The sequence below is a fragment of the Rhipicephalus sanguineus genome, chromosome 3 (assembly GCF_013339695.2).
Source record: "Rhipicephalus sanguineus isolate Rsan-2018 chromosome 3, BIME_Rsan_1.4, whole genome shotgun sequence".
In the NCBI taxonomy this organism is placed as follows: Eukaryota; Metazoa; Arthropoda; class Arachnida; order Ixodida; family Ixodidae; genus Rhipicephalus; species Rhipicephalus sanguineus.
Window position 1 is genome coordinate 47061628 of NC_051178.1, and position 24247 is coordinate 47085874.

Here is a 24247-nt window from a genome sequence, read left to right on the forward strand (position 1 = left end):
TGGCTCTTCCATCCTTCCAAGAGCTCAGTTTCGGGCAGGTCAATCAAATCTGCGTCAGATACCACTCCGCGTGCTGAGTTCATAGACCTGTGCGGTGTAATACTGATCGGTATGTCACCAAATGTTGCAAGACAATTTAGCTTTTCAAACTGTTGTTTCTCCCGAACTTCTAGGAGGAGGTCTCCGCTGGCCATTTTGGTAACATTGTACCCGGCACCAAGAGTTTCTGTTAAACACCTGGAGACTACAAAAGGGGATACGGTTCTGGCTTGCTTGTCACTTTTCTCACAGTGTATTACATGGAAGCGAGGGAATGTTTCTCTTGGCCGGTTCAAAAAGTTTAAGTCTTCGGTGCGTACCCGCTTTGAGGAGGTACGATCGTTTATCAGGGGGAATGCTCTATACATAACAATTGTAATTCGTTCGGCAGCGCTGGCGGCCACCCACCACGGAGCCCAACGAGGGGACGCTACAAGTTTGTGGATGCTGAAAGCTTGCAGACGCCAGCCGTACAACGCTACTATACCCCAATGCAGCTAGACCAAGGTAGGCTATTTGCACAAGGTTAACCCTCGCCGCCAGGAAATTCGGAAATAAGATGAAAAGAGGAGGAGACAGGAGAGAGTGGAAAGTTGTGAAAGTAAAAGGAGTGTGAAGACGAAGACAGGAAAAGGCGACTGCCGATTTCCCCTGGGTGGGTTAGCCCAGGGGTGCCGTCTACGTGAAGCCGGGGCCAAAGGGGTGTGTTGCCTCTGCCGGGGGGCCTTAAAGGTCTAATCACCCGGCGTCAGCTCAACCCCCAGGATCCCCTTTTCCCCGGACACGGCAGTGCCACGCACGGCTAGGCACGGCTAGGACCCGAGCTAACGGGGGGGTTTCGACCTCCTCCCACGAGGTCGAAACCCTTCCCCCCCGTTAGCTCGGGTCCGTGGTGTCGCTACACACCAAACGCCTGCTTCACAGACGCCCCTGCAGGGATAACAGGATGGAGTGGGAACTGCAGGTATGTAGATGAAAAATGTTTTTTCCTGAGAGCGTCTAGTTCCGTACATTGTAGTAGGGTGTGAAGTACAGTTAAGGGATCGCCACAGTAGTCGCACAAAGGTGGATCGCCTCCGGACAGAAGGTATGAATGTGTACTGTGTGCGTGGCCAATCCTAAGTCTGCAGAGTGTAACTTCTGCGTGGCGTGACTTTGATACTGGTTTCCAATTACCTAGTTGCGGCTTGATAACATGCAGTTTATTTTGTGTGTTCCTATCCCATGTGCTCTGCCAAAAGGCCCTGATCTTTCTTTTGAGGAATGGTTTTAAGTCTAGTGGAGGGATAGCTACAGACGTATTGGGACTGTTTTCGTGGGCGGATGCTGCTAGCTGATCCGCCAACACGTTGCCTTGTATCTCGCGGTGCCCTGGCACCCAGCACACTACGACATGTTGTTTAAGAGAGTAGATCGTGCATAAAATAGAATAGAGCGAGACAAGGACCGGATTTGTGTGTTTTGTCATAGTTTTTAAAGCTTTCACTACGCTTAATGAATCCGTGTATATCACTACCTTTTGTAGTTTTAATTGCTTTATGTGTTTAACTGCCGCAAGTATCGCGTAAGCCTCTGCCGTGAAGATACTGGAATCAGGGTGCAGACTACCGGAATCGGAACAGGATGGACCAACGGCTGCGTACGACACAGAAGTGTTAGACTTTGAGGCATCTGTAAAGAATTCAGGGTGTGGGTACTTGTATTGTAATTCGAGGAAGTAAGTACGGATATGTGCAAGTGGCGCATGCTTGGTAACTTCGACGAAAGAAACATCGCAATCTATAAGCTGCTACTGCCACGGCGGGAGATAGGCAGCGGGAGCCATTAGACAGTGTTCGAGAAGTGGCACACCTATTTCTTCAGCTAGTTCCCTCACACGAAGTGAGTACGGCTGTCTCATCGAGGGACTGTTGTGAAAAAGTTCAGAAGCAGACAACTCATTGATTGTAGTGTGTGAGGGGTGTTCGTTGTTTGCGTTCACTTTCAGGAAATATACAAAAGATAGGTAAGATCTCTGAAGGTGTAGCGACCATTCGTCCGATTCGACGTAGAGGCTTTCCACGGGGCTGGTGCGAAAGGCGCCCGTAGAAAGACGAATGCCCAAATGGTGGACTGGGTCAAGCATCTTCAAGGCACTTGGTGTCGCAGAGTGATAGATTATTGCCCCGTAATCTAGGCGCGTGCGTACAAGGCTTTTATAAAGGTTCATCAGGCACTTCCTGTCACTACCCCACATAGTCCGTGACAACACTTTTAGAATATTCATAGTTTTAATGCACTTGTTTTTTATGTACTTAATGTGCGGTATGAACGTAAGTTTTGTGTCTAGAATTAGCCCTAGGAACTTGTGCTCTGTTTTTACCAACAGACGCTGACCATGTAGGTCAATGTCTGGATCGGGATAAAAGCCTCTTTTTCTGGAGAATAGGACGCAAGTGCTTTTTTGTGCATTCAGCGTAAACCCATTCTCGTCTGCCCATTTAGAGACCTTGTTCAAGCCCAGCTGAACCTGCCGCTCACACATTGAAAGGTTGCACGACTTATAACCGATCTGCACGTCGTCCACATATGTGCAATAAAACATGTTCCGTGGAATGTACAGACGTAGCGAATTCATTTTTATAATAAAAAGTGTGCAACTCAGGACACCACCTTTCGGCACTCCAGATCCTGCACAAATATTCTGGACAAGACATTACCCACTCGAGCACGGAACGTGCGATTGGACAAATAGCTTTCGATTATGGTCAGCATCTTTCCTCGGACACCTAAGTGTGAGAGGTCTCGCAGTATGCCAAAGCGCCATGTGGTGTCGTAAGCCTTTTCCATATCGAGGAACACCGAAAGAAAGATTTGCTTGTGGAAAAAGCGTCGCGAATTTGTGCCTCGATACGGATAAGGTGGTCAGAGGTAGATCTACCCTCTCGAAAACCGCACTGGTATGGGTCGAGTGATTTGTTTGCTTCGAGGAAATGTATAAGTCGGCGGTTTATCATCTTTTCAAAAAGTTTACACAGGCAGATTGTTAGTGCAATGGGCCTGTAGCTCGTAGCGGAGGATGGGTCCTTGCCCTGTTTTAAAATCGGAATAATAATGGCTTCCTTCCAGGCCGAGGGGATCTCGCCGGAAGACCAAACAGCATTATACAGTGAGAGGAGGGCTTTTTGAGTTTCAGATGGCAGGTGTTTCAACATTTCATATACAACACGGTCGGAGCCTGGGGCGGAATTATTGCAGCAGTTAAGCGATGCTTGTAGCTCAGCTATGCTGAACGGTTCATTGTATGCTTCGTGTTTTGTGGATTTGCGCTCTAGTTTCTCTTTTTCGATTCGTGTTTTGTATCGTTGGAAAGTTTCAGAGTAGTGCGACGAGCTCGACACCTCTTCGAAGTGTGCGCCTAGGAAGTTCGCCTGGTCTTCCAAGCTGTCGCCTTGTGTGTTTACTAGAGGAAGTGAATGTGCTTGTCGGGCCTGCTACCCTGCTAACCATGTTCCAGACTTTGGCCTCCTGTGTATATGAATTAATGCCCGATAAAAACTTCTGCCAACTTTCCCTTCTGGCCTGTCGGCGCGTTCTCCTGCCTTGGGACTTTATGTTCTTGAAACTGTCTAGATTCTCGGCTGTGGGAGAGTCCCGAAGCAACCTCCATGCTTTGTTTTATTTTTTCCGTGCATTTCGACACTCAGTGTTCCACCACGGGACACGTCGTTTCCCGGGCAGTCCAGTTGTTTGTGGGATGCACTTAGTTGCAGCATCCGTGAGAGAAGCTGTAAAGTACTCTACGGCTGCATCTATGCTTAAACCACACATATCAGTCCAATTTAGGCGAGTAACTTTACGAAACTCTTCCCAATCGGCTTTGTCAATATGCCATTCGGGAACCTGTGGGGGACAATCATACATTATTGGTGAGCTCAGAACTATTGGAAAGTGGTCGCTTCCATAAGGATTATTACCGACTTTCCATTTGAATAGAGGTAGAAGTGATGGAGATGTAATGGTGAGATCTATGGACGAGTAGGTGTTGTTAGCGAAGTTATAGTATGTTGGCTCTTTCTGATTCAACAGACACACACCGGACGTGAAGAGGAACTGTTCAATCAGACGACCTCGTGCATCGCAGCGAGAGTCACCCATAGACTGCTATGTGCATTAAAGTCCCCAAGGACCAGGTAAGGTCCTTGGGGACTTTAACAGACAATAACGCCAAGGAAAGTATAGGGGGTGTGATCTGTAGTATTTAGAATATAAATGTGAAGAAAGTAAAGTGGACGAAAAGATGACTTGCCGCCGGCAGGGACCGAACCTGCGACCTTCGTATAACGCGTCCTCTTTTCGTCCACTTCAAGTCATCTTTTTCCACTTTAAGTCATCTTTTCGTCCACTTTACTTTCTTCACATTTATATTCTAAATACTACATATCGCACCCCCTATACTTTCCTTGGCGTTATTGTCTGTTAGCTCTCCTTCATATTGTGTCTAACAAAGATAAAAACGAGCCCTTGAAAATCATCTCCTTTCCTTCATTCATAGCAAGGGTCTCGTCCTGGCAGACTTCATGCCTTCAGGTAGTATGCGAGGGATTATTGGTCAGCTGCCAGCTCGTAAAAAGATCACGTGCTACGTGACGCCAATAGGCAAAAAAAGAGTGTTCCACACTCGCCGCCATGGCTGCGATTGGCGCTGACTAACACTCCTAGGTTTAAATCAACATATATACCCCACAAAGTGGACGGGAGGATGACCGCCGCCGTAGCTCAGTGGTAGAGCATCGGACGCGTTATTCGAAGGTCGCAGGTTCGGTCCCTGCCGGCGGCAAGTCATCTTTTCCTCCACTTTACTTTCTTCACATTTATATTCTAAATACTACAGATCACACCCCCTATACTTTCCTTGGCGTTATTGTCTGTTAGTTCTCCTTCATATTGTGTCTAACAAAGATAAAAACGAGCCCTTGAAAATCATCTCCTTTCCTTCATTCATAGCAAGGGTCTCGTCCTGGCAGACTTCATGCCTTCAGGTAGTATGCGAGGGATTATTGGTCAGCTGCCAGCTCGTAAAAAGATCACGTGCTACGTGACGCCAATAGGCAAAAAAAAAGAGTGTTCCACACTCGCCGCCATGGCTGCGATTGGCGCTGACTAACACTCCTAGGTTTAAATCAACATATATACCCCACAAAGTGGACGGGAGGATGACCGCCGCCGTAGCTCAGTGGTAGAGCATCGGACGCGTTATTCGAAGGTCGCAGGTTCGGTCCCTGCCGGCGGCAAGTCATCTTTTCGTCCACTTTACTTTCTTCACATTTATATTCTAAATACTACAGATCGCACCCCCTATACTTTCCTTGGCGTTATTGTCTGTTAGCTCTCCTTCATATTGTGTCTAACAAAGATAAAAACGAGCCCTTGAAAATCATCTCCTTTCCTTCATTCATAGCAAGGGTCTCGTCCTGGCAGACTTCATGCCTTCAGGTAGTATGCGAGGGATTATTGGTCAGCTGCCAGCTCGTAAAAAGATCACGTGCTACGTGACGCCAATAGGCAAAAAAAAAGAGTGTTCCACACTCGCCGCCATGGCTGCGATTGGCGCTGACTAACACTCCTAGGTTTAAATCAACATATATACCCCACAAAGTGGACGGGAGGATGACCGCCGCCGTAGCTCAGTGGTAGAGCATCGGACGCGTTATTCGAAGGTCGCAGGTTCGGTCCCTGCCGGCGGCAAGTCATCTTTTCGTCCACTTTACTTTCTTCACATTTATATTCTAAATACTACAGATCGCACCCCCTATACTTTCCTTGGCGTTATTGTCTGTTAGCTCTCCTTCATACTGTGTCTAACAAAGATAAAAACGAGCCCTTGAAAATCATCTCCTTTCCTTCATTCATAGCAAGGGTCTCGTCCTGGCAGACTTCATGCCTTCAGGTAGCATGCGAGGGATTATTGGTCAGCTGCCAGCTCGTAAAAAGATCACGTGCTACGTGACGCCAATAGGCAAAAAAAAGAGTGTTCCACACTCGCCGCCATGGCTGCGATTGGCGCTGACTAACACTCCTAGGTTTAAATCAACATATATACCCCACAAAGTGGACGGGAGGATGACCGCCGCCGTAGCTCAGTGGTAGAGCATCGGACGCGTTATTCGAAGGTCGCAGGTTCGGTCCCTGCCGGCGGCAAGTCATCTTTTCCTCCACTTTACTTTCTTCACATTTATATTCTAAATACTACAGATCACACCCCCTATACTTTCCTTGGCGTTACTGTCTGTTAGTTCTCCTTCATATTGTGTCTAACAAAGATAAAAACGAGCCCTTGAAAATCATCTCCTTTCCTTCATTCATAGCAAGGGTCTCGTCCTGGCAGACTTCATGCCTTCAGGTAGTATGAGAGGGATTATTGGTCAGCTGCCAGCTCGTAAAATGATCACGTGCTACGTGACGCCAATAGGCAAAAAAAAAAGTGTTCCACACTCGCCGCCATGGCTGCGATTGGCGCTGACTAACACTCCTAGGTTTAAATCAACATATATACCCCACAAAGTGGACGGGAGGATGACCGCCGCCGTAGCTCAGTGGTAGAGCATCGGACGCGTTATTCGAAGGTCGCAGGTTCGGTCCCTGCCGGCGGCAAGTCATCTTTTCGTCCACTTTACTTTCTTCACATTTATATTCTAAATACTACAGATCACACCCCCTATACTTTCCTTGGCGTTATTGTCTGTTAGTTCTCCTTCATATTGGGTCTTGTCATGTAATTCGAGTAGGAGGCCTCCACTAGCCATTTTCGTGACTTTATAGCCAGCACCTAAGGTGTCTGTAAGTGATTTGGATACTATGAAAGGGGACATGGTTCTAGCTGTTTTGTTACTGTTCTCACTGTGTACAACATGATAGTGGGGGAATACTTCTTTTGGTCGACTGGAGAAATGTGAGTTCTTCGATGCGTACGCGCTTTGAAGCGATACGATCACTGATTAGAGGAAACGCTCTATGCATGTTATTGGAGTTCGTTTCGGCAGCGATGGCGGCCACCCACCACGGAGCCCAACACGGGGACGCTACAAGATTCATGCTGCTGAAAACATGCAGACGCCAGCCGTACACCGCTACTATAACCGAATGCGCATAGACCAAGGTTGGCTAGTTGCACAGGGTTAACCCAGGCCGCCTACGAAAACTGGGAAGTAACAGAAAATAGTAGGAGACAGGACAGCGAGGAAAGTAGATAGGAAATGAAAGATCAGAGAGGGGGATAGGAAAAGGCGACCGCCGATTTCCCCTGGGTGGGTCAGCCCAGGGGTGCCGTCTACGTGAAGCCGGGGCCAAAGGGGTGTGTTGCCTCTTCCGGGGGGCCTTAAAGGTCCAAACGCCCGGCGTCGGCCCAACCCCCAGGATCCCCTTTTCCCCGGACACGGCAATGCCTCGCACGGCTAGGCGTGGGAGGGGTGCAAACCCCCCGTTAGCTCGGGTCCGTGGTGTCGCTATACACCAAACGCCTGCTCGCGCAGACGCCCCTGCGGGGCATTCCTAAGTGTGCTAATCCCTCTCGACCGGGCGATTTTCGTCTGATTACGGTCTCCCCTGCGTTATACCGCGTCTATGAAAAGATGATTTTATATCGACTAACAGAACGGAATGTTTTCCATAAATACCAGGCGGGATTCTGAGATGATAAATTCACGTCATCTAACATTCTTGTTCTTCAAGCCCTCATGAGGATCCTAACAAGAGGCACAGACCCTTCTATGCACTAAGTCTTGATGTCAGGAAGGCTTTCAACTCGGTCTGGCATGATGCTTTATTTATGACCTTGACTGAACGTGGTGTGCCGGAACGTATTCGATGCATCCTAAACGACATGTACCGCCACTGCACCACAACCGTCTGGTGCGACGGGCGCACCGATGGCCAGAGGGTACCTGTGAGACGCGGCATCAAACAAAGTGATCCGCTGTACCCGTACTTGTTTAACTGCGTGTTAGATCCATTCCTCGAAAGACCCAATGGCTCGAAGTTGGGGGTCCAGTTCGAAGAGTTTCACATGTCCGCAATGGCGTTTGCAGACGACTTAGTCCTCATATCCGACACATACGAGGGCCTTCGCACCCTCACGCCTGCTTGCGCAGACGCCCCTACGGGGCCGACCTGAAGTCGTTCATGTCATGCGCCTTAAAGAGACACTAAAGGCAAATATTAAGTCGACGATGATTGTTGAAATAACGGTCCAGAAACCTCGTAGTGCTACGTTTATGCCAAGGAAGTGCTTATTTTGAAATAAAATCACGTTTTAGTGGTCCGCATCGCGTTAGCGCACTTCAAGTGACCCACCTTAAAGCGGTCTTTCGTACGTCACTGTTGCCGTGCCCAACGTTGCCCGCCTTTACTGCGCGGCGGTGTGCACCATTCGGGCATCCGGTAACATCACGTGCATGCGGTATTTTGTCGAACTTTCTGTCAGAGCGACTTTCACGAGCGCGAAAAACACACGCGACAGTACGCGAAACCGAAACCACCACTGAGACGCGACCGCGTGAGCGAAGCAGGGCGCCTGGCGAAGCGCAGTTCGGCGAAAACGGAGCCTTTGAAACACGCGCGCCGTTCCCCATGGCAACGCCAAAGAGGTTTTTTTCCCATGAATCAAACAGAAACGAACAAGCAGCATTTTATAACGTCTCTTGATGCACGGAAGGTTTTTTTTTATTGCAGCTAGTTTGATTACAAGTGATTAATTGCAGTCGAACTCTCTCACGTCTTCGGGATCATTTCCAAAATGCGCCGCTCATGGCGCTCATGGCGTGATACATTTAGCTTAATTTCTCAGTAAGTAGGGCACCACTGTTGATAATATTGCCGTTTTAGACGTTGTCATACATTGAGCTTTCACTCTGACATAAATTGTTATTTGCCTTTAATGTCCCTTTAAACCGTTCTATGGGCGTTAACTAACCTGCGGACTATTTTTTTGCTTGCTTATTGTTATTTTCTTGGTTTATTGTTCTTTCGTACTGCATACATTTTTTCTCTTCCATGTTCTGCTTTAAGCATTGGCACGATGCTTTTTCAGAGGGGAGCATTGCCACGTCCGTTTATTTTATTTTGATGTATGCGGATCATAGGTCGGCAAAAAATGTGAAGCTCACTCAGACTCACTCATGAAATTAATTTTGCCCTTACGGCTCACTCGGATTCAAATTCACCGAAATTTTCCTCAAGCGGACTCACTCAGGCTCAGGCTCACTAAAAAGTTTTTCAACCGGACTCACTCGGACTCAAACTCACCATAACCTTACTCACTTGGACTCACTCAGACTCACGGCTCAATCTACGTCTCAGTGAGTCGACTCATGAGTCCGTCAGCGCATATTTAGCTTTTTCTACAATGGTGTCCTCGCTCTTCAACAGCAATATCTCGCATAATCAGTGCTTTACTGGGCGCCTTTTGATCACGTACCTTTAGGTACGAGTTATCAGTGGTTGCAGTCCAGTAACATTTTATTGAAAGAAATTACTTGGAGATATTTTATTAAGAACTTCCCGTGAAAGAAATTGCGGGAGGGAGGTCACGCATCTCGCCAACGTAACTCACGCTTGTGATCAATAAATATTGACCTAGCCTATGAACGCTAGTGCGTTGATGTATGCGTTAGTAGATGTGCATATGAATGCGAGGCGACATAAGGCTTATACTAATGCAGAAGTTGAGTAGTTGTCACCATAGGTCGACACAAAAAAGTGGAGCTCACTCAGACTAACTCATGAAATAAATTTTGCCCTTACGGCTCACTCGGATTCAGATTCACCAAAATTTTCCTCAACCGGACTCACTCGGACTCATACTCACTAAAATTTATGTAAGCCGGACTCAGTCAGACTCAAACTCACCAAAGTATTACTCACCTGGACTCACTGAGACTCAGACTCACGGCTCGATCTGAGTTTGAGTGAGGCTGAGTGAGTCAACTCATGAGTGAGTTGTCCGACCTACGATTCGGATTTCACCCACAAAAACTGTAAGCACCGCTCGGCGCAGGCCACAGAGCGATGTTTGGGAAGCTTCGTGATTGTTTCAGATTGTTCCTCTAAGACAACGCGCAGGACGCTACCAGATTTATTCGAGAGCTTACGCGAGCACCAGCGATAACGCTAGAACGTTCGATCACTGATGAATAAAAGATAACGCGTTCCGCCGATGATCCGATTATTCGACGACTGACGACTGTGTGCGCCGATATCGCCGCACTTATAGCGTAATTATTTTTCTGGGCACAAGTTCGCCCAGTAAATATTTTCACTTTTACCGTCTTCATCGTCACAATCACGTGACATTATAGTGGTATGCAACACACTATTGAAATTTTTCTTGTCACCAACTTTCGTCATTGTCCCTATAACGTCATACCAACTATTTCCAAAAGTTCAGCTCACTGGTATGCTCAGAATCTAACAAACTATAGCAAAGAAAAAGCCTAAGACTACCTGTAGGAACCTGATGTGCCGCTTTTGTCGCTTCATGTGGTGTGCCTCTGTTATTTTTTTTTCTGCAACAGAAATAAATAAAAATGAGCCATACTCTGTCATGTCGTTTTTTACACTTGCCTATCGCTTAGCGGGTAGCGGCGGCATGCTTTGATCACGGTTCAGGCGTCTGTACCAAAGGATCACCTGAAATAGGGCCAAGCTTTCTTTTATTTTTTCGCAGCTAAACCCTCTGGTGTCTTATGTACCAAGCCTATGATGAAATTATGAAATGTACTGCAGTGGCGACCGCCGTTATCGTTTCGACCACTCGAGGTTTTTTTTTTTAACATGCGCGCAGGTCTAGTATCCCAGCTATTAAGAATTTTACCACCATCGAAATCCGGCCGCCGCGACTGCTAATCCAAGCCGCGACTTCGGCCTTAGCAGCGAAACGCCTTAACCACTAAGCCATCAGAGCTATCCTGTTATCGCAGCCAATAACAGAAGCGACTGAGTAAAAGTATTGGGCAGACTTTGCGGCCTCCCTCAGATGTTTAGTAGGGGCGCCCGCCCGCCCCCGCCCGGCCCACCTCCTTCTTCGTGCGCATGCCTATGCAATGACTTGGCACTTGATTACGTGCATCTTGCAGTACTAAGTGTCATGCAGAAACTGCACCACTTTTGGATTTCAGCGTCGTTGAACGTTCGTGTCGGAGCTCTGGATAGCCACTTATTCAATGAGAATAGTAAGCTGCTAAATCGTCACATTCCTAGCGAATTTGTCAATAACGTATGCTGTCGGCCTAGTTGGTGCATAGTTAGGAAGGAAGAAAGGCGCTTGTCCGTGTCTATTTTATCGACCGCGTTTCTGGTGTGCGCCGATGAATTCCTTTCTACCCAGTGAATTTCCTCGTTGGTCACGGGGACTTGATGAGCTTACCGCTGGAAGGCAGTTGAGTCGGACCTTTATTTTACACAGGCCCATTGCTTCTCAAGTTCTGTCTTCAGGATGACCTGTACCAGCACTTTCTGCTATTCCATGCATTGCTTTCCATACTTGCAAAAAAGGGGCTGTGTCGCGAACACGTTGGTCATGATAGTGAGCTCTCGAGATGCTTTGTTTCAAACTTCTGTAACTGTGTTGTGATGAGCATGTTTCTTTAAACCTGCGTAGCTTCATTCATTTTGCTTACGATGTGAAAAGGCATGGAAAGCTATATTCTTTCGGCGTTCTCCTATTTGAGAACAACATGCAAATGCTCAAGAGGCAGTTGCGCAAGCACGGAAAGCCCTTGGAGCAACTGCACAACTGGATGGGAGAGAGCCAGTCTTTCACCTACAGTCAGGCATCTGGTAAAATTGCTGTACGTTTGCGCTATCCTCACGGTGGAGGAGTACTGCTGCTGCAGTGCTGCCCTTCTGAATAAAAAACGCTGTCTTTCAATGCATATAAAATTGCAGTATCTGAAACAGAGAACTGCTTTGCACACGATTACCATTTTGTTCTGAGATGGTCTAATGAGCCATGCATAATTTGCTAAGATTTTCTCGCTAAACATTTCTATTCCGCCTCGCAGTCCTCAAGATGGGGAATCTATGTTGTGTCAGACATAGGCGTGCGCACTGGTGGTGGGGGGGGGGGCGCAAAGTCTGCCCCTACTTTGACTTAGTAATGGGGGTGGCGCTGCGATGAAACTTCGCCCCTCAACTCGCCCCTCACTTCGCCCCTTCGCCCCCCTTATGGGGAATAATAATAATATCTGGGGTTTAACGTCCCAAAACCAAGATATGATTATGAGAGACGCCGTAGTGGAGGGCTCCGGAAATTTCGACAACCTGGGGTTCTTTAACGTGCACCCAAATCTAAGTACACCGGCCTCAAACCCTTATGGGGAATCCTGCGCACGCCTATGGTGTCAGGGCTATCAGATGTAAAGCCTTGGTGCCGCCTCTACAAGCGAAACTGTTCTTGAATGGAAAGTTTCTGGTCATTCCAGAGATCTACACAACGTGAAAGGTCAAAAGTTAGTTCGCTATCGGTTATTGTTCCTTCTCATGACGTGGCCTGTCCGGGTGCGTCTTATCTCTTAATATGAAGCAGGATATCAGCCACCTCGTTTGCTCGCTGATCCACTCTTCTTTTACTGCTGCCCCCTTTTTTTGTTTGACGTTACAGTATCGTATTTCATTTATTTTACTTTTGTTGATCACGTTTGACCGCTCAGCAATCTGTTTTATCTCTCTGATGGTTACTTTCATTTATTCTAGTATCTTTATTAAGTCCTTAGTGGTTTTCTAGGGCTTGCTTGCTTCTGTCTTGGTGGTTTTCCTGCCTACTTCTAATTTTTCAGATCGCTTATTTTATCGTTGAACTTGTCCGGGTCAAATAAGCGGCAGTGGTGGCACTGTCTTGGGTGGACGATAACAAGCTTGCATGGCCCAGCAACCTCAAAGGCGACAGAGTAACTTCACTGGTGAAGAAAGCTACACCACCAGATACCTTGTGGAAGCGCTATAGCGTAGCATTACAAAGTGTATTTGGCATGTATCATGAGCATGGAAGTCTTTTTTTGTTCAATGCGAGACACTTGAATGTGCCATTTTTATGTTTTAGTCACATACAGACAGGCTAGAGCCAGACTTGATTACAGCCAGGACATGTCAGACCTGGGCTCAGGATCAGAAATGTCTCAAGAGAAACAGAGAAGGAGGCCACCAGCTCCGTAGGTCCGACTCGGGTGAGCCTGATACGCCACCACCACCCAAAAATATACCAAAGTTGTGCCGAGCAGCTTCCAGCTTCACCAAGCCACTTCCCACTTAGTGAACTGAAAGCACTTGGCTTTATTGTTTCAGCATCCTGACATTTGTAAGTGAGAAAAAAAACAGGGAAAAATAAATTTTATGTGTTTTATTGACTTGCGATTCATTTGCGAGGCCTTCCCTTGGATGCTCCAAGGCAGCCGAGCGGCTGTGAAGACTCTGAAGGTAAGTGACTAATTTTTGATGGATCACGCCGCACTGCTAATACATTGTAAATGCATTTTAGGTAAGGGCTTTCCAATGCACAGAGAACGAAATGCCTTCCCGTTGCGTAATATGAGCCGTTAATTGCATTGTTCCTACTGTCACCTATGGGCGTGTCAGCATATGCGCTAACAAATCAAGCAATGGTCGCGCATCGCAATGCGAATTTTGGTTTGTATTGTAACCTAACACCTACTGTTGGCGTAAATTGAAAGAAACGTATTGCGCAGCGGCAGTGCGTTATTCTATTTTTTGGTTGCCCTGCATTCGGAAGGGGCTTGAGTCAGGCTCCAAAATATACGTATCACTGCTGTTTGCTCATTAAGATCACCAAGCAATAGCACATCACAGTTCCATGTAGTAATGTACAGCAAGTGTCCTAGCCAGTTATTTCCCGTGAGTAGATTGATTTATGCTGGTAGCACATCACGGAAATTTCTATTCAAGCGAGCAATGGGCTCCTAACAATTCTGATAAACTAGCGCGAATTTGTTTTGGTACGTTCGGTAATATATTATACGCATCATTGGTTGAGTTTTGTATGTGTTATGCATATTGAATGTTGTAATATCAAAGCTGGTGGTTACCTTTCTACAGTTGACATGAGAACTGTATTGATGATGATGATGATTAGTGGGGCTTTGTGGCGCAAGGGCCATGGGCGGCCAAAGAGCGCCATGTCTTTTGTGTGGTGTTAGCTATGACCAATGATTACGATGACAGGGTGTATTGTGGCTGTATAGAGGCCTAAAATCACGCGCTATAAATAAGCGTAAAAGGGGTGTATACAGTATAAAATTATGGCACTGACAAGTGATGTGATCTATGGGTGTGGGTTGAATGACGAGTGAGTATGGTGTTTACAAGTGAGTAGCGGGGAAACAGCACGAACGCCTCCTCAAGGCCTTTGAGCCCAAAGGACGGGAGGCAGGTGCTTGCTTTGAAAGAATTACGGCAGCAGCAGCCTCAATGATGAGACCGCGCTACGGAGCGCCTGGAAAAATTACGTTGAAATTATGTACACTTTTTAAAAATTCAAAGAGGGACTGATATTTAAAAAGGGGTTCTCTGCCAATGAACATAGCAGGATGAAGTGGGTACCGCAGGTATGCAGATGAAAAATGCTTTCTCCTGAGAGCGTCTAGTTCCGTGCATTGTAGTAGGGTGTGAAGTACGGTTAAAGGATCGCCACAGTAGTCGCACAAAGGTGGATCGCCTCCGGACAAAAGGTATGAATGTGTACTGTATGTGTGGCCAATCCTAAGTCTGCAGAGTGTAACTTCTGTGTGGCGTGACTTTGATACTGGTGTCCAATTACCTAGTTGCGGCTTGATAACGTGTAGCTTATTTCTTGTTTGCATATCCCATGTGGTCTGCCAAAAGGCCCTGAGCTTTCTTTTGAGGAAGGGTTTTAAGTCTAGTGGGGGAATAGCTATGAGTGTATTGGGACTGTTTTCGTGGGCGGATACTGCTAAGTGATCCGCCAACACGTTGCCTGCAATCTCGCGGTGCCCTGGCACCCAGCACACTACGACATGTTGTTCGAGAGTGTGGATCGTGCATAAAAGAGTGTATAGCGAGACAAGGACAGGGTTTTTGTGTTTTTTTCGGAGTTTTTAAAGCTTTTACCACGCTTAGGGAATCCGTGTAAATAACTGCCTTTTCTGGTTTTGTGTGTCTTATGTGTTTAACAGCCGCAAGTATCGCGTAAGCTTCCGCTGTGAAGATACTTGAGTTTGGGTGCAGAATACCGGAATCGGAAAAGGATGGACCAACCGCTGCGTACGACACAGAAGTATTGGACTTTGAGGCATCTGTGAAGAATTCTGGACACGTGTATTTGTGCTGGAGTTCGAGGAAGTGTGTACGGATATGTGCAAGTGGCGCGTGCTTGGTAACTTCCATGAAAGAAACATCACAATCTATAAGCTGCCACTGCCACGGCGGGAGACGTGGAGCGGGAGCCATTAGAGAGTGTTCGAGAATTGGCACACCCATTTCTTCAGCTAGAGCCCTCACACGAAGTGAGTACGGCTGTCTCACCGAAGGACGGTTGTCGAAAAGGGCAGAACTGGACAAATCATTGATTGTGGAGTGTGAGGGGTGTTCCTTGTTTGCTTTCACCTTCAGAAAATATACAAAAGATAGGTAAGATCTCTGTAGATGTAGCGACCACTCGTCCGATTCGACGTAGAGGCTTTCCACGGGGCTGGTGCGAAAGGCGCCCGTAGAAAGGCGAATGCCTAGATGGTGGACAGGGTCAAGCATCTCCAAGGCGCTTGCTGTCGCCGACTGATAGATTATTGCCCCGTAGTCTAGGCGAGTGCGTATGAAGCTTTTGTACAGATTCAACAGACACTTTTTGTCACTACCCCACGTAGTGTGTGACAATACTTTTAGAACATTCATTGTTTTTAGGCATTTGTTTTTTAAATATTTAATGTGCGATACGAACGTAAGCTTACTATCCAGAATTAGGCCTAAGAATTTGTGCTCCGTCTTCACGGAGAGATGTTGACCATGCAGGTCAATATCTGGATCAGGATGAAGGCCTCTCTTTCGAGAGAACAGGACACAGGTGCTTTTTTGAGGATTAAGGCTGAAACCATTCTCGTCCGCCCATTTGGGGATCTTGTTCAGCCCTAGCTGGACCTGACGCTCGCAGATCGAAAGGTTGCACGACTTAAAACGGACCTGTACATCGTCGACATATGTGCAATAAAACATATTACGTGGTATGCAGAGGCGCAAGGAATTCATTTTGATAATAAAGAGTGTACAGCTAAGTACACCACCCTGTGGCACTCCCGTTTCTTGAAGAAATGGTCTTGATAAACATTTCCTACCCGGACTCGAAATGTACGATCCGACAAGTAGCTCTCTATTATATCTAGCATTCTACCACGTACACCAAGGTGGGACATATCTCTTAGTATTCCGAAGCGCCATGTTGTGTCGTAAGCCTTTTCCATATCGAGGAACACAGAAAGAAAGAACTGCTTGTGGACGAATGCGTCACGGATTTGTGCCTCGATACGTAACAGGTGGTCAATGGTGGATCTGCCCTCGCGAAATCCGCACTGGTACGGGTCAAGTAGATTGTTCGTTTCCAGGAAATGTATAAGTCGGCGGTGTATCATCTTTTCGAAAAGTTTGCACAGACAGCTTGTTAGCGCGATGGGCCTGTAACTCGTAACAGAGGATGGATCTTTGCCCTGTTTAAGAATAGGAATGACAATCGCCTCTTTCCATGACGAGGGGATCTCGCCGGAAAACCAGATGGCGTTATACAGGGAAAGTAAGGTTTTTTTCGTTTCGGCAGGTAGGTTTTTCAACATGTCATATACCACACGGTCAGAACCTGGGGCGGAATTACTGCAGCAGCTTAGTGATACCTGTAGCTCAGCTAAACTGAAAGGTTGATTATATGCCTCGTGCTTTGTGCTTTTCCGCTCTAGTTTCTGTTTTTCTATTCTTGTTTTGTACCGTTGGAAGACTTCAGAGTAATGCGCCGAACTAGACACTTGTTCGAAGTGTGCGCCGAGGAAGTTTGCCTGGTCTTCCAAGTTGTCGCCTTCTGTGTGTACTAGGGGAAGCGAATGTACTTGCCGCCCTGCTACCCTACTAACCATATTCCAGACTTTAGCCTCCTGTGTATACGAATTAATTCCCGTTAAAAACTTCTCCCAACTTTCTCTTCTTGCCTGTAGGCGCGTTCTCCTGCCTTGAGATTTTATGTTTTTAAAACTGTCAAGGTTCTCGGCTGTCGGAGAGTCCCGAAGCAACCTCCATGCTTTGTTTTGTTTTTTACGCGCCTTCCGGCATTCATTGTTCCACCATGGGACCCGTCGTTTGCCAGACAGTCCATTTGTTTGTGGGATACATTTGGTGGCAGCATTAATCAGAAAAGCTGTAAAGTAATCTACAGCTGCACCTATGCTTAAATCACACATGTCTGTCCAACTTAAGAGAGCCGTCTTACGAACCTGTTCCCAATCGGCTTTGTCAATGTGCCATTTGGGAACCTGTGGGGGACATTCATTTACTATTTGTGTGCTCAGAATTATAGGAAAGTGATCACTTCCGTAGGGGTTATTAATGACCTTCCATTGAAGTAAGGGTAGAAGCGATGGAGATATAATGCTGAGGTCTATAGACGAGTAGGTACCGTTAGCGAGGTTATAGTATGTTGCCTCTTTCTGATTCAACAGACAAGCACCCGAAGAGAAAAGGAATTGTTCAATTAGCCGACCTCGCGCATCGCAGCGAGAGTCACCCCATAGACTGCTATGTGCGTTGAGGTCCCCAAGAATCAGATAAGGTTCTGGTAGCTCATCTATTAAGGACTGGAATTCATGTTTTTGCAGGTGGTAGTGTGGAGGTATGTAAAGAGAGGAAATGGTGACGAGTTTGTTCAAAAGAACCACTCGAACAGCCACTGCCCCCGGGGACGTTTGTAGTGGTAAATGTGTACATGCTACTGATTGGTTGACTATAATGGCTACACCACCTGATGACACCATGGCATCATCTCGGTCCTTTCGAAAAATGAGGTAGTTGCGTAGAAAGTTTTTGTGTTGTGGTTTTAAATGTGTCTCTTGTACACACAGCACTTTGATGATATGTGATGTTTATTGGCGCAAGGGCCACTTGATGGCCAAAGAGCGCCAGGTCATAGTAACGAATATGAACAATGATTATGGTAAGCGGCTGTAAAAGGGCCTTAAAATTCCTCGCGCAAAAGGCGGGTAAAACATATATGTATTAAAATCATGAGCGTGACGTGAAATGTATGGGTAGTGGGAATGAATAGCGAGAGAATTAATAGCGTAATGAAACTACGGGTATATGGCATGAGCACGAATGCCTCGTCAACGCCCTTGAAACCAAGGGCTGCGAGGCCGGTGCTTCTTTAAGTGTGACTACCGCAGCAGCAGCCTCTGTTAGGAGGCCACGCTACGGAATGCCTGGGTAGATAACGTGAATGTTACGAACTTCTTCTAAAAACGTGAATAGTGATTGGTGTTTAAAAACCGGTTCCCTACCGATGAACATTGATGGGTGTAATGGAATTTGTTGTTGGTAGGGCAGTGGAAAGTGTTTTTTCCTAAGTGTGTCTAATTCTTTACACTGTATTAAAATGTGAAGCACGGTTAGTGCTTCACCACATCGTGCACACAAAGGTGGATCTCCACCAGACAGAAGGTGTGTGTGTGTACTATGTGTGTGACCGATTCTAAGTCTGCAGAGTGTAACTTCCGTGTGGCGTGACTTCGATACTGGCGGCCAATTTCCCAGATGCGGTTTGACAACGTGTAGTTTATTTTGTGTCTGAATGTCCCATGTGTCCTGCCAAAAGGCCCTGAGCTTTCTTTTGAGGAAGGGTTTTAGGTCTAGTGTGGGAATAGCTATGAATGTATTGGGACTGTTTTCGTGGGCGGATGCTGCTAGCTGGTCTGCCAACACGTTGCCTTGAATCTCGCGGTGCCCTGGCACCCAGCACACTACGACATGTTGCTCGAGTGTGTATATCGTGCATAAAAGAGTGTATAGCGAAACAAGTACAGGGTTTTTGTGTTTTTGCAAAGTTTTTAATGCTTTGACCACGCTTAGGGAGTCTGCGTATATAACTGCCTTTGTAGTTTTAATTGTTTAATGTGTTTAACGGCCGCAAGTATCGCGTAAGCTTCTGCTGTGAAGATACTTGAATTAGGGTGCAGAATACCGGAATCGGAAAAGGATGGACCAACGGCTGCGTAAGACACAGAAGTATTGGACTTTGAGGCGTCTGTAAAGAATTCTGGACAAGTGTATTTGTGTTGTAGTTCGAGGAAGTATGCACGGATATGTGCAATAGGCGCGTGTTTCGTTACTTCCACGAAAGATACATCGCAATCTATGAGCTGCCACCGCTACGGCGGTAGTTGTGCAGCGGGAGCCATTAGAGAGTGTTCGAAAAGTGGCACACCCATTTCCTCGGCTAAGCCCCTCATACGAAGTGAGTAGGGCTGTCTTACCGAAGGGCGGTGGTCAAAAAGGGCAGAACTAGATAAATCATTAATTGTGGGGTGTGATGTGTGTTCCTTGTCTGCGTTCACTTTGAGGTAATATAAAAAGACATGTAAGATCGCTGCAGGTGGAGCGACCACTCGTTTGCTTCGACGTAGAGGCTTTCCACGGGGCTGGTGCGAAAAGCACCCGTAGAAAGACGAATGCCCGAGTGGTGGACAGGGTCAAGCATCTTCAACGCGCTCGGTGTCGCAGGCTGATAAATTACCGCTCCATAATCTAGACGTGTGCGTATGAGGCATTTATAGAGATTCAACAGGCACTTCTTCTTGTCACTACACCACGTAGTGCGTGAAAATACTTTCAGAATATTCATAGTTTTTATGCATTTGTTCTTAATATACTTTATGTGTGGTATGAAGGTAAGTTTCGTGTCTAGGATTACGCCTAGGAATTTGTGCTCCGTTTTCACAAGTAGCCGCTGACCGTGCAGATCAATGTCTGGATCGGGATGTAGGCCTCTCTTTCTTGAGAATAATACACAAGTGCTTTTTTGCGGGTTAAGGTTGAACCCGTTCTCCTCTGCCCATTTGGTTACCTTGTTCAAACCAAGTTGCACCTGCCGCTCGCACATTGAAAGGTTGCAAGATCTGTAACCGATCTGCACGTCGTCGACATATGTGGAATAAAATGTGTTACACGGGATTGACAGGCGCAAGGAATTCATTTCGACAATAAAAAGTGTACAACTCAGTACCCCACCTTGCGGCACTCCCGTTTCTTGGACAAATGTTCGGGAGAGTACATTGCCCACTCGAACACGGAATGTTCGATTGGACAAGTAACTTTCTATTATATCTAACATTCTTCCACGTACACCTAAGTGGGACAGGTCTCTTAATATTCCAAAGCGCCATGTGGTGTCGTAAGCCTTCTCCATATCGAGGAACACCGAAAGAAAAAATTGCTTGTGGACAAAAGCGTCGCGAATTTGTGCCTCGATACGGATAAGGTGGTCAGAGGTAGATCTACCCTCTCGAAAACCGCACTGGTATGGGTCAAGTGATTTGTTTGCTTCGAGGAAATGTATAAGTCGGCGGTTTATCATCTTTTCAAAGAGTTTACAGAGGCAGCTTGTCAGTGCAATGGGCCTGTAGCTCGCAACGGAGGATGGGTCCTTGCCCTGTTTTAGAATCGGAATGATAATGGCTTCTTTCCAGGCCGATGGGATCTCGCCGGAAAACCAAACAGCATTATAAAGTGAAAGGAGGGCTTTTTAAGTTTCAGATGGCAAGTGTTTCAGCATTTCATATACAACACGGTCGGAGCCTGGGGCGGGATTATTGCAGCAATTAAGCGATGCTTGTAGCTCAGCTATGCTGAAAGGTTCATTGTATGCTTCGTGTTTTGTGGATTTGCGCTCTAGTTTCTGTTTTTCCATTCGTGTTTTGTATCGTTGGAAAGTTTCAGAGTAGTGCGACGAGCTCGACACCTCTTCCAAGTATGCGCCTAGGAAGTTCGCCTGGTCTTCCAAGCTGTCGCCTTGTGTGTTTACTAGAGGAAGTGAATGTGCTTGTCGGACCTGCTACCCTGCTAACCATGTTCCACACTTTGGCCTCCTGTGTATATGAATTAATGCCCGATAGAAACTTCTGCCAACTTTCCCTTCTTGCCTGCCGGCGCGTTCTCCTGCCTTGAGACTTTATGTTTTTAAAACTGTCCAGATTCTCGGCTGTCGGGGAGTCTCTAAGCAACCTCCATGCTTTGTTTTGTTTTTTGCGTGCATTTTGACACTCAGTGTTCCACCACGGGACACGTCGTTTCCCGGGCAATCCAGTTCTTTGTGGGATGCACTTAGTTGCAGCATCCGTGAGAAAAGCTGTGAAGTACTCTACGGCTCCATCTATGTTTAAACCACACATATCAGTCCAACTTAAGCTAGAAACTTTGCGAAATTTTTCCCAATCGGCTTTTTCAATATTCCATTTCGGAAACTGTGGGGGGCATTCATACGTTATCGGTGCACTCAGAACTATTGGAAAGTGGTCGCTTCCATAAGGATTATTACCGACTTTCCATATGAATAAAGGCAGAAGTGATGGAGATGTAATGGTGAGATCTATGGACGAGTAGGTATTGTTAGCGAGGTTATAATATGTTGGCTCTTTCAGATTCAACAGACACGCACCGGAAGAGAAGAGGAACTGTTCAATCAGACGACCTCGTGAATCGCAGCGAGAGTCGCCCCGTAGACTGCTATGTGCATTAAAGTCCCCAAGGACCAGGTAAGGTTTTGGGAGTTCATTTATTAAAGACTGAAATTCATGTTTTTGCAGTTCGTAGTGTGGTGGTATGTAGAGCGAGCAAATGGTGACGAGTTTGTTCAAAAGAACCGCTCGAACAGCCACTGCCTCGAGGGACGTTTGGAGTGGTAAGTGTGTACATGCTATTCCTTGATTAACTACAACGGCTACACCACCGGATGACGCCGTGGCATCGTTCCGGTCCTTTCGGAAAATAATGTAACTACGTAGGAAGTTGGTGTGTTTCGATTTTAGGTGTGTTTCTTGTACACACAGCACTTTTGGTGAGTGTTTGTGTAATAGTTCTTGGACATCGTCGAGATTTCTAAGGAGTCCTCTGACGTTCCATTGTATGATTTGTGTTTCCATATTGGAAGTGAAGTAGTGCTGTGTGTACGAAAAGGAAGTAGCTGTTTTCAAACGGAAAGTTGGAACTTAAGTAACAGAGCCGTCGGCGGGCGCTGTTATCGGCTTTTTTGTTTTCTTGGCGCGCTCCAAGGAGCTACGCCTCTCTTTCTGTACCAGGGGTACCGGAGTTGTGTCCATTGCCTCGTGTGAGGCACTGGACGCCCGCGTACGCGAGCTGCTGGTTTGTTTTTCCGACCTCGCCTGGCGAGGCGTGGTCGTAAGACCCGACGACCCTGGAGTCGCCTGGATCAGTGGCTTGGTAGGTGGAGCAGTCTTGACTGCTGCCACCATGGGGGCAGCCGCCACGGTCGGTGGCTCACTTTGCGTGGGCCGGGACAGTGGCGGTGACCGATGCGACGCTGCCGCCTGACGCGCCGCATCAGCATAGGTTTGGCCGTGAAAGGCCGAGCACCTTCTGCGTGATTCCTTGAATGAGATGTTTTCTCGAACCTTCAATGAAATGATGTCTTTTTCCTTTTTCCAGTTTGGGCAGGCACGTGAATACGCAGCGTGGTCGCCGTCGCAGTTCACACAGTGTGGTGTTTCCTTACAGGTGTCCGAGGCATGGCCTTGGACACCACATTTCGCACAGGTAGGCCGACCACGGCAGCTCTGAGAGCCGTGGCCAAATCTTTGACATTGGAAGCATCTGCGGGGGTTCGGGATGTATGGTCTAATAGCTGTTTTTGTGTACCCGGTTTCAATGCTCTGTGGCAGTTCACTTGTAGAAAAGGTCAGTATTAAGTGTTTAGTGGGAATTTCTTGGTTATTTCTCCTGATTATAATTCGCTTCACATTGGTCACGTGCTGATCTTTCCAGCCTTCGAGGAGTTCCGTCTCAGTAAGATCAAGGAGGTCTATATCTGATACGACTCCACGTGCGGAATTCATGGAGCGATGGGGTGTGACAGTGATGGGGATTTCGCCGAAAGTTACGAGGTTCTTTAATTTATCAAACTGTATTTTGTCATGAAGTTGGAGAAGTAGGTCGCCACTGGCCAATTTTGTAACTTTATAACCAGCACCTAAGGTGGCTGTCAGTGTTCTGGATACTACAAATGGGGACACGGTTCTAGCTGTTTTGTCAGTCTTTTCACAGTGCACTACGTGATAGGTAGGGAATATTTCTTTTGGTCGGCTTAGAAAGTTCAGGTCTTCGGTGCGTACACGCTTTGAAGCGGCACGATCGCTTATTAATGGGAATGCTCTATGCATAATAATGGAAAATGATTCAGCAGCAATGGCGGCCACCCACCACGGAGCCCAACATGGGGACGCTACAAGATTCACGGAATTGAAAACATGCAGAAAACACCGCTGCTATAACCAAATGCGCATAGACCAAGGTTGGCTACTTGCACAAGGTTAACCCAAGCCACCTATGAAAATTGCGAAGTAACTGAAGGGAATAGGAGACAGGACAGCGACGAAAGAAGATAGGAAAGTGAAAGATCAGAGAGGGGGATAGGAAAAGGTGACCGCCGATTTCCCCTGGGTGGGTCAGCCCAGGGGTGCCGTCTACGTGAAGCCGGGGCCAAAGGGGTGTGTTGCCTCTGCCGGGGGGCCTTAAAGGTCCAATCACCCGGCGTCGGCTCAACCCCCAGGATCCCCTTTTCCCCGGACACGGCGAAGCCACGCGCGGCTAGGCGTGGGAGGAGGTCGAAACCCCCCCGTTAGCTCGGGTCCGTGGTATCGCTACACACCAAACGCCTGCTTGCGCAGACGCCCCTTGCGGGGGTACACACAGCACTTTTGGATTGAGTTCGTGAAGGAGTTCTTGAATGTCATCGAGGTTTCGCAGAAGGCCTCGGATGTTCCACTGTAATATTTGTGTGTGCATATTAATGATAAAAAGGTGCTGTGTGTACAGTAAGGAAGTGTGGAGTGTTCAAGTGAAATACTTTGTTTCAGGAGGCAGGACGGTCGTCCGGCCCCGTTATTGGATTTTTTGTTTTCTTGGCGCGGTCCAGAGAACTGCGCCGGTGTTTCGGCACCAGGGG

At 47.1% G+C, this 24247-nt stretch overlaps 1 long non-coding RNA gene across 1 annotated transcript; it reads right to left on the reverse strand.

The window, feature by feature from the left end:
- Positions 1–398: 398 nt before the first annotated feature.
- On the reverse strand, positions 399–7203 carry LOC125757599 (uncharacterized). Its single transcript, XR_007415335.1, has 2 exons — positions 7126–7203; positions 399–493 (listed from the first exon to the last, which is right to left on the reverse strand). It is a non-coding gene; the product is annotated as an uncharacterized LOC125757599 (long non-coding RNA).
- Between the last annotated feature and the right edge of the window lie 17044 nt (positions 7204–24247).